This window comes from Parasteatoda tepidariorum, chromosome 2 (genome assembly GCF_043381705.1).
Source record: "Parasteatoda tepidariorum isolate YZ-2023 chromosome 2, CAS_Ptep_4.0, whole genome shotgun sequence".
In the NCBI taxonomy this organism is placed as follows: domain Eukaryota; kingdom Metazoa; phylum Arthropoda; class Arachnida; order Araneae; family Theridiidae; genus Parasteatoda; species Parasteatoda tepidariorum.
The window spans coordinates 52418369-52438378 of record NC_092205.1 but is presented as its reverse complement, the minus strand read 5'-3'; positions in this window follow the sequence as shown (position 1 = coordinate 52438378).

Sequence of the window (20010 nt, the reverse complement as noted above, 5' to 3'; positions counted from 1 at the left end):
CTTTTTGTTTGTATAAATAATAACTTTACTAATATTGCCGATATAATGACTTACATAAAATAACTTTTAATATTTTAATGTCTTACTAATTTCTACGCTCCTCTGTATAATTTTGTTTCTATATCTAATATTTGCTTTGAATTGGATTAAGGGAATAATACTGACATTCGGTTGATTGCAAAACATCGAAAAATTGTTGTAAAGTAGAATATTTTTATGGTTTAAAGCTTAAAATTAAACAAAATTTAGGTCTTATTTCATTGTAGAAATGGAACTTTATTAATATTGTGGATATAATAACTTACATAAAGTAACTTTAAATATTTTAATTTCTTACTAATTTCTACGCTCCTCTGTATTATTTTATTTTTATATCTAATGTTGTTTTTGAACTTGATTAAAGGAATAATAATGGCATTCGGTTGATTGCAAAGTATTGAAAAAATTGTTGCAAAGTAGAATATTTTTATGTTTGAAAATTTAAAATTAATCAAAATTTCAGTCTTATTTGATTGCAGAAATAGTAACTTTATTAATATTGTAGACATAATAACTTACATAAAATAACTTTTAATATTTTGATTTCTTACTAATATCTACGCTCCTCTGCATTATTTTATTTCAATATCTAATGTTATTTTTGAACTTGATTAAAGGAATAATAATGGCATTCGGTTGATTGCAAAGTATTGAAAAAATTGTTGCAAAGTAGAATATTTTTATGTTTGAAAATTTAAAATTAATCGAAATTTCAGTCTTATTTGATTGCAGAAATAGTAACTTTATTAATATTGTAGATATAATAACTTACATAAAATAACTTTTAATATTTTGATTTCTTACTAATATCTACGTTCCTCTGCATTATTTTATTTCAATATCTAATGTTATTTTTGAACTTGATTAAAGGAATAATAATGGCATTCGGTTGATTACACAGCATTGAAAAAATTGTTGCAAAGTAGAATATTTTTATGATTTAAAGCTTAAAATTAAGGGAAACTTAGGGCTTACGTGATTGTAGCAAGAGTGACTTTACTAATGCTGTAGAAATAATAACTTACATAAAATGACTTTAAATGTTTCAATTTTTATTGATCTCTTCATTCTTCTGCATTATTTTGCTGACAAAATTAATGCATTATAAATTATATTACACAAACGGATGTTAACAGAACTTTTCACTGCAATCTATAAAATATAATGTGGGAGTTTAAGAATTGAAAGATAGAGCCTCTTAATAAAAATGCGTAATTTGAAAGCTGAAATAGTTAAGAAGTTTTAATAAATTATTTCATACAATGTGATGCTTGTATAAGACGTATTATTCCACCAACTGTTTTTCTTATTGCTATATTTATTTATTCCACTCATCAAATAATTATGTTATACTAGCTGAATAATTGTTTTTCGTACGAGGTGAATAAAAAGAAAAAAGATAACAATAAATCAGTGCTGCACAACATGCACTATACCATGCACCATGCATGAAACCATGCACTAAATTGAAAGACGTATATCAGCACAAAATACAACTAATATAATTTTCAATTTATTTTTATCTATTATCCTTTTTCGCTTTTCCCTTAAGATTTTCGTTATTAAATTAAACAAACTACTTTCTTGAAGTTCATCCCATCAGAATAAGAATTAACTGCATTCAATCTCACTTGGCTATTGCTTACAACCAAATCGTGATAGTCACAATTTACCACTATCAAGTAATTTTCTCTGATATCCTTTCGAGGGACTGTTAGGTTCATATTTCCACAGCATCGGTATTGAAACTTGCTGAATATTTGTGCAGTTTTAAAAATAGCCAAATGTATCACTATAGTAGGGGAGAGTGGGGTCAATTGTAACATTTTCTACTTAACTATTTTTAACTAACAAAAAATCCAATATATTATTAGTATTAATTGACAGACGAGTAAAGTAGACTATCCTCTACTAGAAAAAAAAATAAATACCTTATTTTAAATGTTATTATATTAGTTATTAACAATTTTTGACAGTCGTGCACTTGTTACAATTGTCCCCACTTACGGGGTCAATTGTAACAGTTCATAAATTCAACTAAAACATAGTTAATTATACATATTATCATAGTTGTGATATATTTTTTTATTGATCAAAATAGTAGTGATATTTTAGGAGTAAAAATAATAATGAGCAGAGACCTAAAGGGTTAAACTTTTAACTTTAAGGGGTTAAAAATTTTAATTTATGCTGTGAAAGGTGACAAATAAAATAATGCACATGCAACATAATATAAATGATATAGGAAACTATTGGTGGTTCTTAAAGAGTTAAGTAATGGTTTGTAAACATAAGATTATTTATTTTCAGCTGTTACAATCGTCCCTTTACTTATTGTTACAATCGTCCCCAAGACGCCATTTCAGCTTCATTTGTTAAAAACAATGCTAGTTAATTAACAAAACTAATCTTTTTTTTTTTGAAATGTTAATTAAGGTGTCCACTTACATATTCGGTTAATAATTTTTATTTGTTTAAACAAAATTACTTTGTTACAATATAATATTCTAATACCAAAAAAAGTACTTACGTAGCGTGAAAATATCTTTTGTGATGTAACTCTTTCAAAAGTACATAAAAATGGTTGCCAGCAGGGGTGTACATGTAGATTTATTAAATACACCTTGTGCGCCACCTAGGAACCAAATCTAGAACCCGACACTCGAGATTTTTGCTCTGTTACAATCGTACCCTGTTACAATTGACCCCACTCTCCCCTACTTAATACTACATTAGTGCACGTTTCAACAACCAATCAGGATCGAGTGCCCACATTACTTAACTTGCAGGTATCCCATTGTCTCTTTCTGCTGCTACGTAGTTCGGACAAAATATCGAATTTCCTCGATGTCAATTTGCGATCGCAATGAACTATAGGGGGCGTTGTTGTATGAGACGAATACCTGCGATTTCTATATGAACAGTCATTCAGTCACTCTTGAGACGTCTTTAATGTAGCGTGTAGCATTGTAACGTTCCTTCTTTATTGTGGCTTACTAAATTTAAAAAAGAAAATTTTTTGATATTCTTCCTTATGCAAGCGAAAACAAAATGGTATCTCTTTTTTTCAGGGAAGGAACATCCCAAAACACATCTGAAAAATATTTGTAAATAAACAGAAAAAATATGTATATTCTTATTAGAGTTAAAATCTTATGCCTGAGAAATAGCTTTACTAAATTTAATGATATAACATGAAAGGCCCAATTAAACTTTACATTCTATAGTTTTAAGAATCATATTACTTCAAAAATTAAAATGAACAAAACGTAGGACATAAAGCCTCATAATTTCATATGATTTAATTTTGTAAACGAAGTTTTTTGACAACAATTTATATCAAAAATTTTAAGTTTCAATAAAAATCATTATTTAGAAACTAAAAAACGTGAAATAAAAATTGCATACGAAACAAAAAAAACAATTCTTTTTCGACGCCATTAATATAATTAATATATGATATAACATGAAAGGCCCAATTAAACTTTACATTCCATAGTTTTAAGAATCATATTACTTCAAAAATTAAAATGAACCAAACGTAGGACATAAGGCCTCATAATTTTATGTAATTTAATTTTGTAAACAAAGTTTTTTGACAACAATTTATATCAAAAATTTTAAGTTTCAATAAAAATCATTATTAGAAACTAAAAAACGCTAAAAAAAATTTTAAAAAAAAACAATACTTTTCTGACGCCATTTTTTAGTGCTACAAAAATGCGTCTTTGGGATTCGCCAAAAACAAAACAAGATGAAATTTTATTTTATCAGGAGCGAGATATTTTACCGAAAAAACGAAAATATACCAATTCCCATGACATGAAACTTTATCTTAGTAAACGTACGTTTTGGAAATGTTATTTCATTTGGAATCTTATTTCTTAGAGTTCATATTGTGACCAGGTGAAGGAAAATAGAGATTGTTTTGAATCTATGCTAAACTCTATATCGGTCCATTTTCCACCGAAATCCGATTGACTAATTTGATTTTAAATGAAGTGCTTTATTTTTTTTATTTGTCGCAAAAATTTTAAGTGTAGATTGGCTGCACTTAAATACCGCAAAATCTGTAGCTGCGGTGACGCTAATACATAAGTATCGAATTTTTATTCCATACTTTTCTGAATCATATTACTTCAAACATTAGAATATGCAAGAAGTGTTCATAAACATAGAATGTTATTCCATTTAATTTTTCAAAAAAAGTATTTTGACAACAATTTTTATCAAAATACTATAAACTAAAAAGTTCTGTTTGTGTTTCTCGCATTATTAAGGTATCAAGGTGACATTGACAAAGCAAAATAGTGCCCACGATAAAGTAATTATTAGAAAAGTTAAATTCATTAAAGAACTACGAGGTTTTTTTATTTATTTTCTTTTTTTTGGAAAAAAATGGGAGAAAAATAATTTTTTTTACTATTGACGAAATTCGTTTCCTCGAAGAAGTGACGATAGTTATTTCGTATATGACATATACCAAGAAACGGTTTCGTTAAAAACAAAGTTTCGTGAAGTTTCTGTATCCATTTTTTAAAGTGTCATTCACACATTCTTAAATGAAGATTCGAAACACTTGAGATCTCTAAAATATGCATATACTCAAATGTATATGGCCCCACCATACCCAAGCACGCCCGCAATGATTTTTCGTTGAATAATTTGAATTGTGGAACTAAGGGAAATCTCCCTTGTCACTGGCCCTAGGAACCAACAGAAGAAAAAAACACACGAGTGAGAAAGAAGCATTAAAAAAGTATTTTTCACGTAAGAGAGGTGTTTTTTGTTCTTTAAATGTCAATTTGCAAATTTAATAATAAACAACATGCGCGTTATATTATCTACGCGAGATTTTGTCCCCAAACCAATATTTTGTTTAAACTTATAACCGTTAGGCATGACGTAATAAATTTTAAAATGTTAATTAAAGTACTAACAAGAACTTAGTATAAAACGATAAAGGACTTTCAATTCATCAGTTAGGTTTTACATGTTTATTTTACTATGATTATTCGAATAAAAAAAACGCATTTTTCAAAAAACTTAGTTTTCCTCTCTCTCTCTCTCTCTCTATATATATATATATATATACAGCAAAACCGCCTAGTTTTTATAGGAAAACACATCCTACATATGGTATCATTAATACTAGATTACCAATTTTCTCTAACAGCTTTAGAAACTTGTGATTTGTTTGGTTTAGACTTTATTTGTTTCTCTTAAAATTATTTTCAAACCAGTAGATCTATTTTTAAAAGGCCTTTTTAAGTTTATACTTCTTATATAGAATTTTCAAAAGATTATTTTTGTACATTTCTCACTAGTTATATATTTAAATTGATAATGAATTTTTAGCAGATTTAAGTTGTACATATAATGCAATATCTCTTAAAATAAAATTAGTTTGTTGGTTATATGAAATGTAAACTATAAAAAATGTTGGTGTATAATTGTCACCATTTTTGGTGGCATGGTAAGCTGAAATTTTTTTTACATTGCGTGAAGTCACATTTTTTATTTAATTTTCCAATTTTACAGTTTTATTTATATACTACATGCATTTTTTATTTGCTTGTTGCCTGGAAACACTTATTTTCATGCTCATTAGAATCAATTTATGGTGAAAACATTTCGTTTAAAATACAAACACATTTTTAGCAATATATTTTCAGACAATTGTTATTCAAACATTTGTTATTTTGTCAATTTAATATAATTTTTTGCTTCAGAACTACAGTTCTGTACTGATAAATGTATTTAGTTTTCCACAGAACCAAAAATGATGGCAACTATAAACCAAAATTTTCCACGGTGTACACACAGCACAGGCAGAATATCAGAATGAATTCGAACTGGGCTTAACAAATCGAAGCGTTATGTACTATAAAATTATTTAACAGAATCAACAAATTTATGCAAATCTTCTTTTGAAAATATAATTATCCATATTATACAGCTATAAACTTGTTTGCCTTTTATATTACAATTTACATCTGTATCTCTTAAATTGACAGCATCTTGAAGGGCAAAAAACCTTAAGGGGTAGAAACCTACACCTTCTTGATTATAGACAATATAACATTGTTGTATGACAATTTGTAAATATATGTCGAAATGGGTGAAAATAATTAATCAACGGAGTAAGTGCATCTAAGTTAGATGTAAGCATTATTAATTATTAGTGTTAAGATTTAACTACACCCCTTTAAGTGTTTATAAACGCTCGATTAGGAATTAATTTGAGATAAAATAATCATTTATACAATTTGTAGAGTTATTCAACTCCAAATTCGGATAGCTATTGTACCATTGTTTTCACAGTGCACTTTGAGTAATAAAATTAATATTTAGCATCAAAATACAATAGCCAACACATTAATGAGATTATTCAATCCTTTTGTTTGATTACAAATGAATTCCTTTGGGTAACAGATTCGTAACTTATTGCCATAATTATTTATGTCAGAGGTAAATGTTGGGCAGATAAAGTAATTTGAATTTTTCCTAAGATTGTTTGTTCTTTAAAGTACGATTAGATAAAGGATGCTCCCTATAGATTTTATTAATTGTTTCTAAAACTTAAATATTGTTCTGTGAGCAGATGAGTGTTTTTTAAAAAACGTTATTTTACTAAAACTACCCAAATCATTTGAGTTAATTCATTTTCTTTCGCTTAAAATTCTTGATATTTTTTGTGAATTAATGATTTGCGAACGAAAGCAATCTAAAAAAATATTTATGTATTTATTTAATATTACGTTTTGTTAAAAAAAGATATTTTTACTATTGTCTCAAAAAAAAATTTTTATCCCTAAATTAAAGGATTTCATAAGAAATAAAAAAATTAAATACACTGATAGAAATTTTGATTGCTACACTATAAAATAATACTCCGGATCAAATTACGGCAATCAAGGTGGGAGTACTTATTTTTAACCCTGAAATCCATTTTACCGTAAAAAGAAAAAAATCTGATGTACTACCGTAGGTTTAACAGTAATAATTACTGTAAAATCACAGAATTATTGTTGTTAAATAAATATTACTGTTAAATTACTGTATAAAATTTTATAATAAAAATGTTTTTAACGATAAAATGGATTTCACAGATGCTGCACTCAGGGTGCCTGTACTTTTTACCGTAATTTGTTTCGCAGTTTTATCTGTGTAGAATTCATTGTTAGAAACTGTTGTAAGAAGCACAGAATAATTGTTGATATTAGATAAATTAAATTAATATTATATTGTTAATATTACTTAAATGTACCATGCTTAAACATATCGCACTTCTTAAATTTGATTACAAGGTACTGCTGTACAACTTGAACGGAAACGCGTTTCAGTTTGGCACACTATTTAGGTTACATTAGTTTTGAACAATAATATGGTTTAATGTACCATAATATGAAGAAATAATGAGAAAGAGATATTTTACACTGTGTTACTATTTGAGTTTCCAAGCGCATCCGTAAAAATATCCCTTCAAATTACAGAGTCCCTAAGGTGTAGAAATAAGATAAAAGTTACGGTTAACGGAAAGCAGACGCTATGCAAAAACTCTTTATTATAATTTGACGCTGAACTGATTTCTTGAGAATGTGTGTGTATTTAGTTGTACACTGCTCAAATGTTTTAAGCTTTAATTAAAAGTATTTTGTGAAATCAAATGAATGTATCGAAAAAAAATTAAATTATTTTCCGGAAGAATTTATTAAAGATGCTATATTCATGAAAGAAAAGAAAAGAAAACTAATTTGAAATTATAGTTACATTATAAATTTGCATCCTAGTAGCTGAAATCCTTCACATCCCATTCCCGGGGTTAAAAGCTCCTAATGCAGTGGGGTATTTTATAAAAGTGAGAACAAAATAAAAAATTAAATAAAAGTCTTTTTTTCTGATACTAAGAATTATAAAATATAGCAAGTAAGATTTCAGGTTAATTGTGGATTTTCAAATCGAGAAGAAATGAAATAATTATCCCTAACCATGTGATTTAATTTAGATTTAATTGGATACCTGATAGCGACGTCACACGTGTGTATTGAACCGGATTGGCTTCCGTCTAGACCAGTGTTCCTTAACCTTTTTGATATAATGGACCCCTTTTAAAAGTTTTCAAGAAGTCACGGACCACTTCCCTGTGAAAAAAATAATTGCAAAAAACGTCAATTATTAGAAAACATTTAATTTTATTATTTTAATAGTATACAAAATTTTTAAAATTAAAATTTTTAATGTGAAGGCTGCTGCTGCTTTTCCTTACTTAACAAATTGAATTGGGGGATGGTTTTCAACATAGCAAACGGGCATATCATGTTCAACATTCAATCGATTTCGATGTTATGTTTTTATTGTCACAATTGTGAAAAGTCCCGCTTCGCAAAGATACACTGTAGCAAACGAAATTATAGCTGTCATAACTCGCTTTACAAGCAATGGGTAGGCTTCCAAACGTTTTAAAAATTAGGAGTAGTCAGCGGACCCCCAAAATATTACTCATGGACCCCTTAGGGGTTCATGAACCACAGGTTAAGAAACCCTGGTCTAGACAAATGCCATGATTTACATATGATGATGTCACGTGCAGATTACCAATTGAACTACAAGTAGTTTTTAAGAAAGCTGATTCTAACAGTAATGAATTCAGGTTTTGATTCCAGTGATTTTTCATTAAAAAGGTCATGTCAAAAATTCGAATAATTTCCCAGAGTAATGGTAATGCCTATGTTTGATTTCAATTGTTTAGGAAAAATAATAAGCATAAATGTAAGCTGACTAGCATCATTCTTTAAACTAAAAAAACTAGTAGCAAAATTTTTAAAAGGACGTTCGAAAACTTATCTCTTCGTCAATTATTAAAATAGTTTTTCAATTATTAAAAAACACTTTTCAATTATAAATTTTTTTTTATCTGCAAGAATATCTCCGCAAGGAATTTTTGTTTTTATAATATTGAATTGGGAGTGTAAACCAGTGAGTTTTCAAATATCGGTTTAGAAATTTTGCTACCAGTTCTTTAGTTTGCTGATCAACTTAGTAAATGCTGCAGTTTGAGTATGCTGATCAACTTAGTAAATGATTCAGACCCAAGACAAAACATCATGATGCTTTTTCATTGATGGACCTACATAATAAATGTGATAGTTACCATCTTGAACTTCCATCAGAAACCATCATACAGCTTGATGGAACCATCAAATCTGCCCAGCATTCTAGGTTAGGAATTGGCACCTTTTCATATTGAGCTAACATAGCATACCCATCACAGTATGATGGATTTTTATAATTGGTTAACAAAAGAAATTCATCTGGATCCAACATAATTTACTGGTTACGATTATAATTTTCCATCACAAACCATCATACCCTTTATTGGGACCATCAAGATTGCGAACAAAAAATTCCATCAGGATTCAACAGAATTTACTGGTTATCATTATAATTTAAAACCACCAACCAACATGCTTTTTGTAGGAACCTTCAAGATTGCCCAACATTCCATTATTGAAATTAACTCAGTTTCATGTTGTTGTTACACTCTCTTCACTATGAGTTGATGAACTTGCTTCTTTCACTTCAAACAGTGCATCTTACCGTTACAAGTTGCTCACCGTAGCAAGCGAAGAGTGTTTTTTCCACCATCGGCGCACACTCACATCATTTTTGATACTCTTTTTATTTTTTATATAAAAAATAATAGGCCTTTACTCGTAGTTTCCATTAAAGGAATTTTTAATTTATTTAACGGACAATCGGTATTCATAACCAATCAAATTTATATTTGCAAAATATAGCTGCTATGTAAACATTACTTTATGTTGAAAAATATTAGGCACAAAATATTCTTTGCATGAGATGAATTTCAAACATAACTTCTTGATTGACCATCATAGTTCCAAAGCAACATTTTCCCTCATGGGATGATGGTATTTGTTGGTCAAAGAATTTTTAGCATAACATGTTGGTTGACCCTTCATATGGTAAAATATACTCTTCCGACATGAAATGATGGAAGTTTGTTGACCCATCAAAATTCATTACAACATAATGAGAATTGTTGGATGACGGTTGCCATCAAATAGTATTGTACTATCAAGAAACCAGCATAAACCATTAAAATATATTGATGGTCCCTTCAAGAAATTTATATAGGGAATATGATTCTAATATCAATGAAGCAAACGGTACATCTGGAATTTAAAAATTAGAAATTCCTTATGACTGTACCACACATAAAACACACACTGCAGATTATTAAAACAACTTCCGCACTCACAGTTATCACTAACCATGAGAAATTCAGATTTAAGGAAAAGATATAGTTGAAATTGATGAGGAAAATTTTTTGTTTTACTTTTGTCTTTAGCATTCCATTAAAACATAAAATAGAAATTAAATTTTGCTATCCCCTTTTAACTAATTACTGTAAAAAATAATCTATGACTAGAATGTTTCAATGCATTGCAAATATTTTCTAATTATGATATACAATGGGTTAAATTTAATTTTAAAGGTGTTTCTTAATGAACTCAGGAAATTGTTCGATTTTCTCATGTATTCCACGCGTAAAGAATTAATGATAAATTTAAAAAATAACTGAAATATCACAATGCCTAATAACATTAAAAAAATTATTACGAAGCCTTAATTGTTTTAAACAAATTATTTTTAGACTTTCAAAAAAGACAATAATCTTAAAAAATAAATAATCAGCGCAAAATGTGGTGCTTTTTTTTTCTTCTTTTTTTTTTCTTCCAATGCCTGCCTGGGGAATGACCTTCGTCATACTGGCATCTGAAGGGTTGTTCGCTTTTCCAGGAACACCATATTAGGTGGGTCAACGCTGCTTCCATAGTACAGACAGATAGTACAGAAAATGAAAGAACATCCTTGCCTTACCCGGTATTCGAACCTAGAACCTTTTGACGGAAGCCCTGTTCCCTGACCCCTACACAGACCGGTCGGCGCGTAATATACTATTACACGCATTTTTCTTTTATATAAAATTCTTTAAAATTTTTCAATGTAGATTTTGTATAATGTTAGCAATCATTCGAACTACAAGCTAATGTGTAATGGAAAGCTTCAAGCTGGAATATTTAGAATTTTTCGTAACAAATTCGATACTAAACAAGGTATTTAGTTCAATTTCATTGTTTTTGCTTTTTTTAAATTGTTGGTTTAGTTTTAGCTTAAAACATAGGTAATTATTACATAACTGATCTAGAAAAAAATATTTCGAAATTTATACATTACAATTTGTTATTGTACTATTAGCATAACATGAAAAATTTGTAGTTTTTAAGCTCAAATTTGTCCTTGTTTAGAAAAATATTTTAAAAAATTTTAAATTTTACTTTAAATTTATAATTTTAGAACCATTACAGACCAAACATAAAATTAAAATCATAATTGAGCCTTTTTTAGAAAAAAATTGTACCTGACCAATTGGATGCCTTATTAAACAAAATGCACTAAATGTCTCGCAAATGACTATGAAATCACCCAGTATAGAACATAAAAATTCAAAAGAACAAATGCATTTTAAAAATATATAAAATATGAGCTTTTCGCAAAATCAAAATTCAACAATTCAAAACTAACAATGAAACGTTAGGTCTCTGTTTTTATAATAGCTCCAACTTTCCCAATCCATTTTTCAGAACTGTAGTTTTTAAAAAAATATATCCGTCATTTATTATATTGCTTCCTTAAATAAGAACGATTATCAGAATATTCTTTTAAATTTTGCTATCACATTTCAATCGACTTATGAAATGATTAGTATTCATTTTAAGAAATAAATTTTCCAAAAATTAAAACAAAATGGAATTTTTTTTCTCTGTAAACTGAAATCTTTTCTTACAATCGACCTTGTGATTTATAGATTTTAAAATAGTAACTGCTAAAGCTATCCATACAGACGGTAGATCCCGTTTCTGTCTGGGCTTTGAAGAGTTTTCGTTACAAATTATTTAAAGATTTAATTTAACAACCAAAAGGATATCTGAATACAATCTGACTACGTTTTGAAAAAGATCTTTATAGACTTTTTGACTTTTCACCAGGTCATGTTTAAGATTTCGTGGTAAGATATCTCCTATTAAATGGTTTCCTAATAACTGGTCCTTTGCTTTATTCCCTAAACTAGTACTATTGCCATTATAAAAGTGTAGTTACAGACATTAGTTATATATTACTACCTAAAATAAAATTAATAAGACAAAAAAAAAGACACAAAATTATACTTATAGCACTGGGTTTGTTTCCAATTTGGCATGCTGAAGCTTAAATTTCACTTTTACTGCGACTTATACCTATTATAAATAATTAAGAGAAATAAATAAACTTAAAATGGAATTTACAGTCAAAATTAACTTAAATGGTATAATTAAGGGGGAAAATAAAAAATAATTTTTTTTTGCATATTGGGAATTAATTGTAGATTGTAAAGCAAAAAAATATTAATTAAAGCCTTCGGGTGTCTGAAGTAATTAGCTGTATAATGTATAGAAAAAGGATGTACACACCCTATGGCCTGCTGGTTAAAAGTGGTCAAACTTAATGGATCAAGGGGGTGACCTAAAATATGAAAATTAATAATGGCAGACGATATTTTAAGTTACGAAATCAGACACAAAAATGTACTTTCTCTGAATAAACAGACCTTTTTTCCCCGATGGATTCGAATTTTTGACCCCCAAAATGTAGGAGGCAGCCGCAATCTGGGAAACAATAGTTCGTGCTCCTTTTTGCATACTTGCTTTATCTCAAGAACTTTTAAATTGAATTGAAAATTTTTTGCGCGCGATTATAAAATTTGCTTATCTAAAGATAACTCCATGCTAAAAATAACTTTTACTAAATATTTATTATCTTTCGTTATTTTATTTAACAATGGCCGAAAAAGTTATTAATTGTAAGGTATGCAATTTTTTTAAATCATTTTAAAGAATATAAAATTTTAAATTAAAAAATTTGAGCAAAATCGATCGAAATGTTCCTGCGAAATTGAATTTCAAATGTCTGACTTTTTTTGAAATTTCGTTATTACGTTTCTCCTTAACGAATTAGCACCATTTCTGCCTCAATTTTGCTTTTAAGTTCAAAACCTTTTCTTAATTTCAATCACCGTTGATTTTAAATTTTTTTAGTTTTATAGTAATACATTGTAAAAGCGTAACTGTTAACAAAATAAACAGATAGTTACAGATAACCTTAGGAATACTAATGTTGTGACGTAGTTCGTTTATGTTATCACGATCACGTTCAGTGTCGGCAGAATACGTTGTCGCCTCGGGCGATGCTGAAAACGACGCCCTTAACTCAATTTTAGAAATGTATTATTTTTTTAAAAAAAAATCATTAAATTGTATTGCTGATCTTGTCATAACGCCGTCGAGAATTTCTCTTTTATTTTAAGTTAAAATATTTCTATCGAAGAAATTTTTACCAATCCTAAATGTTGATTTGGAAAACATGTGAGCAAGATAAATTGAAATTAATGTATTCAATGTTAAAGAAGAAAACCGTCCGTTTAATTAATTTGAATATCACCTTAAGTATTTTAGAACTACTATTTATTATAGTATATTAATTAAAATCTATTTTTTTTTTCGTGCTTTAGCAGTTTCAAACAGTTTTATAGACTCTTAAAAACATGTTGTTTTTTGAGGTTTCATTGTTGCGCTTTGTATTCAATATGTCTTCATTTCGTTAAAAATTATTTTGAAAATGAACTACTGCCGTAAATCAATTTATAAGTTTATAAATGTTTTTATGCATTTCTGAATTTATTCATTCATCCGTCTATTCCGTCCGTTCATCAAAATATCCTTCACTGATTCGCCCATAAACCAATTCAGTGCTATTTATTGCTGACTCGTATTAATTCACAGATCTACTGATTGGTATTTCCTCTTTCTTATTTTATTTCCTCGCAATACCTACAAGTGTTCATGATGACAGTTTTCATCCCTGTGGCAGAATTTTTCCGAGCTTTTTTCGATCAAACTCTCTAGCTCTAATATCTTTCTGCAAGATATTTTTAATAATTGATGCATTAGTAACGTATAACGAAAATGTATGTTACTAATTTAAAATAACAAATGCACTGTGTTTAAAAACAAAAAACTGAATAATTTATTTTTCGTTGAACATGCAATAATTTTTTATTCTTATATTATGAGTGATATTCAAGCATTGTGTTGCTGGGGGAAAACGCACAAATTACTTCATTCTTCGCGTTTTGTAAATAATTATCACAATAAAAAAAATTAAAAATCATGCAATCCGCAGTAGTAATTGCCGAAAAAAAATATCGATGACGAAATCACGCGAATCGGACCCCTCAAATGAGTGTTTCGTTTCGAGATTAAAGTGTGGTAATAAATAATATTGTAAGAAACATATAATTGTTTAAAAACTATGGAAAAATCAATAACAATAACTGCCAAGAATTCGATAGAAATATTGTCTTAAGAAGCAACGACTCAAATGCGCGATTCGAATTTTCCATACTGTTTGAAATTTATCGGGATATTCGAAAACCACTTGAAAATCAATATCAATAACAGCGAAAATACAATTGAAGTATTACATCGATTTACGATACTATCGGCGTAAATTGAGCTACTCAAAAAGTGATTATCTAAAAGCATGATTTAAATATTAGGTGTAAATTTCTGAAGAAAATAAAAGTAATTGTTTTTTTTTCTTTCTGCAAGAACGATCTGCGACAATGTCGCCGTGTCGCTGAGATTTTCCCAGGGGGTTTTCATGACGAAAGGATAAGCGTACTCGTAACAAATTGTTTGTAAAACATACTATCTTAAAAATAACCGTTTAAAATAAGTTAAAAATTATCTCCTATAAAGCGCATTATTAAAAGAACGGACAGTCGTCATCGTAATATTAAATTATTAACGGATTATTCTTATCAAATAAATTTTTTAAAAGATTAGATATTCTCTACTCTGGTTGATATTGGTATATAAAACTATATATAAAAATAAATAAATGAAAACCTACGTGCAACAAGAATAACTAGATAAAACAGATGAATAAAAAAGTCCGCTTTCAGCAAGTATTTTCAAAGAAAAAAATCTTACTTCAGTTTTCCAGAAATTTTTTTTTAATAATTATTAAAAATATGTATCAAGGAACAAAATGAATAAAATTTTGTAAGGATATATACACCGAAGAGCCATTACATTACTATCACCTTTCATCTATAACAATGGGCTCGCCCAGGTTTTCATGGTTTCTCGCTCAGGAACAATGTTTTCATAGGGCACATTAGGACCCGTAATCCTCATAGAACAATCCCTGACGTCTGTAAGATACTTGAGCATAGTTGCAGACCAGGTTCACCCATTCATGGCAACAGTTTTTCCTGCGGGGGATGATGCTTAACAACAGGATAATGCACCATGTCATAAGGGTCGAATCGTCGAGGAACATTCCAGTTTCTTTCAAGTCATGTCTTGGCCCCAAATTCACCTGACTTTAATCCAATAGAGCATTTGTGGTCCTACTTGGAAAACTAAATTCTTGCTGCCACGCTACCCCCTCGCAATGTGAGGGAATTGCAGGACCAGTTGGTGAGCACTTGATACCAGATACCTCAGACTACCTATCAGCACCTTGTAAAAATCAATACCGCGGCGGGTGCTAGCAGTTTTGAGGGCTTAAGTGGTCCTACATGTTATTTGCAGGGTGGTCATAATGTAATGGCTCTTCGGTGTATTTTTTTCTTGTTGTTAACTTAAGACTTTCTAAGATCTTGGTAATTATCAAATTATTTTGAAATAAACCTTTTGGTCATGTGTCTAAACAGTCTCAATTTCTCAAGAAATCCACCGAGATTTGGATGAGAAACTAAAATTTAATTTACATTTTGAAACGAAATTGAACTATGTTCTACATAAAATATTAAAATTTTCATAAGCAAATTCACATTACATGCACGTTTGACACACAGGCTCAATTGACACAAAATTTTATCTGATTCACGTGGTCATTCCTCCCCCTGTTTTTCTCCTGCATTCACCTTTTCTAAATATTGGCTTGTTTGTTGAATGGCTTCCTAAACTATAAATCTCTATAAAAAAGATCTTCTCCGAAAAATGCGGAACGCATTTTATTCAATGTCAAATGAGTTGCTTTTCTGCTGTATACTATTCTTTCCATCTTTAGTAAAACTTTTACTTAGAGAACTTTAAGCATTAAAAACAGTTAACCTAAGAATATACAATTAATAAAAAATATCCCTTAAATATAATTTTAATGTAAACAATACATTAAACAAGGAGGAAATAAATAATTCACAAAACATTAAATCAGCGTCTCATTCAACGCTTTCTTACCTGGCGACCCGGGCGATCACCCTCCTCACCAGCCCCTGATCACGTTGATCAATCAGATAACCCGGCACAGCGAATAAAAAATGATAAATTAATACAAAACGCTCAATAAGCTATAAGGAGGTAAGTAGACTGAAGCCAGCAAACATCGTTAATGCTATCTTTAAAATATTTCACAAAACTGAGTCGTTTATAATTTACTTTAAACAATGGCTTCTAGCAAATTCCATTTTTTTGAATATCTCTGAATGAAAAATATAGTTAAAAAATTGAAATTCGGATTCACAATTTATTCATAATAGCATTCATTTAGCTTTATGTTGAATGTCGTACTTTTAGGGCCTACGATACCCTTCCGTTTTTGTCATCGAAAACTAATGATTCAAAACAAAGGACATAGCAATATGTGCGCAACCAATTTCAAACAAGAGTATAATATAATTTTGCGTGGGTGCTTGTGATTTTCTAAATGGGTTATATAAATAAATAATAAATATAAAAGCGCATATTTAAAACTGTTCGTTGCCACATGTAACTAACAAATATAAAATCTATTCAGAATACATATCTATCATCAAATCTTCAATAAAGGCATAACATTACAAAAAAAGTATCTTTGAAATAAAAACGAATTTAAAAAGAAAATTCTTAAGTATTATTTTTCCGCGCAGAATATGTTTAAATCATTTTCCACACAAAAATGTGAAAAGCTATAAATACTTTTGGGGATATAATTTTGAGAAATGACGAGGGGAGATAATACAAAATCAAAACTGAATACTTAAGAGTAGAAAAAAAAAACTATTTCAGCAAAGAAAAAAAGGTGGATTCAAACCTTTTTCCTTAAAAAATGCTTCGGTGAAATTGGCATACAATGATCGATATTTTTGAAAGAAGAGAAGAGAAATAAGAAAAGTCGAATTGGAAGAAAAGAATAGTAAAAGAAATACGTAAATAACACATAGGAGAATATCATAAATATCTAGAAGAAAAAAAAGAATACTTCTAATTGAATTCAGAAGTTGTTATTTGGCTTTTTCCTACAAGTAATGAAGCAATCTCTGAAATATACTGGCGATATTGATATCGTCAGGTAAAGGTAGACATTTTTTCGCTTTTGCAATTGTATAGTGTAGATAACTACATGGAAAAGAATGTTGTACAGAAATTCGTCCAAGCGTCGAAAACGGTGAAAATAAAATATTTTATATCTCGTTCAAATTCTTCTATATGTTCTATTTAATTACTTCTATTTAACCCTTTGACGCAGAATTTTTATTAAACATTTTTCTCATGTTTGTTTAATTACCTTTTATTAATTTAGATCAAAATAAGTGAAAAATATGAAATTAAGCATTTAGTAGTTTCTGGTTATTAAACACAGCATGGAACACTGGCGTCTTTTTTCAGCGTTAAAGGTAACGTGATTTAAACACGTATCACTTCAAAACAATATTTTTTTATTAAATTAATTGATTTGTAAATTTTTTTAATTTACAAATCTTGTATTTAGAAAGACAGAAAAAATATACATGAAAGTGAAACCGGTGTCCCATTTGCGTCAAAGGAATAAACTTAAATGTACTACCATTCAAAAATTTTAAACCACCATTTGTTTTTTCCCCCCACCTTTTTTTCAAAAGCATGCAACATATGGAGCATCAATGCATCATTCACGTAACCGTTGCTTTTAAAGCTGTTCACTTTCATGAGTAAAAACCAACGAAAATACAAAAGAAAAAAAATACAAAAAAATACAAAAAATACAACAAAAAAAATACAAAAAACGGCACAAAAATGTACCTATAGTTTTTGTTCTATAAACAAGAGTCTTCTAACAAAAACAATCTAAACAAGAGAGAGTGGAAATACAAAATAGCAGAATAAAAGAAGACAAACAAGCTGCAATAATGAAAAAGGGGGTTTGAATGATTGGGTAAGAAGAATAAGATAATTAAATAAAAGAAAATAAGAGGCAAGTGTATGAGAGGTAAGGTGAGAACCATTTTTGTGCAAGTAATCAAAATCAGTTTTCAAACATGAAGAAAGAACAGAACACTATAAAAATAATTTATCAAACTATTAGAAATTTTCAAAATATGATAAGATTTTCAGAAGTCAAGGTCAGTAGCTGAAGAGCAGTGCTGAATAATTTAAGCAGAAGAAATCTCAAACTTATGTTTAGAATTCCAGCTAAGTATGGTGATGAAAAACAAGTTAAATGTCCAGATTTTGGATATTTGTATGCTCTTAAAATTGTTTAAGAGTAAGTTCAACTTGTTGCATGTTACAAGCAATACCACATTGGCTAGAAATTTAATAAATATTTCAGCTATTAATATCAACGATTGGGTCTTTAAAGTAGGAGAAATTTAAATCGTTAACTAGAGATAAACTTCACACTCAAGTTTACTTAAAATTGTAACAGTGTTTCAAGAGATTCTGGGATACTAAGGTAAAACAATCAAAATTTCAGTCTTGAGTAAAGCTTAAAAACAGTAAGTGTATTGAAATTAAAAAATGTCTGCTGTTTAAATGGTGCATTTGAAAAGAGGTTAAAACATAAAATTTAAATAAGTAGAAAGAGTATTAGCAACTAAATTTTTTTTTCTTTAAGGATTTTCAGTTAATAAACTTTAAGCTTGAAAATAAGAAACAAATATCAATACAATCCAGTATTTTTAATTTTTATCACTTCCCATAGACAAGAAATTTGATAAATATCTCAGCTATCAGTAATAGGGTCTTTAAAATAGGGAAAATTCAATTCGTTTATTGGAGAGATCTTTTAATATCTTTACAATTTTGTGAATGATTCTGGGATACTAGGATAAAATAATCAAAGTTAGAACTTAGTACAAAACTTAAAAAGAGTATTTTGAAATATAACTGTGCAGTTTTAATATCGTATTTAATAACGCGGTGAAAACATAAACTTTAAGCCACATAACGTGTGTATTAGCAAGAGCTTTTTCTTAGGATTTCCAGTTTACAAGTTTCAAACTTACTAGTAAGAAACGTATATCGATCCACTCCAAAAGAGTTATTTTTTTATCACTTTATCGATAATCCGTCTCACTGTGAGTAGGTAAGATGAAAATAGTCAGCTAAGATCTCTAAGTCATCGAGCCATCTGAAAAGAATTGCGCTGGCAGTTTCAGAAATGGGCGAGGAATATCGAGCAAAAAGTTGAGTCTCCTAATACCTTTCAAATAATATGCAGAATGGATTAAACAATAAATGATAAAGTTTTGAACAAAGCTGAGATCGAGGTGTATNCAATGGCACATTCATCCCCCCCGCCAAAAAAAAATTTGCTAACTTCCCCCTTCCATGTTAGCTTGTTTATTTATGTTCTTAAAAAAATTCTCTCGTCGAAATTCCCCCCTAAACTATTCGTTTTATTTAGGGTAAAAATCCCCTTCCAAGCTTTAAGTGGGCGCATCGTGCGCCCACCTTCCCCCCTGATGGGGGCCCCTGCGTGATGGCACAGAGGATAGAGCGCTCGGTCTCCGATGAGGTGAACTGGGTTCGAATCGCAGCGATAGCTGGTCGATACGAATCAGCATCCATCTTCCACCGACCACAGCAGTGACGTGAA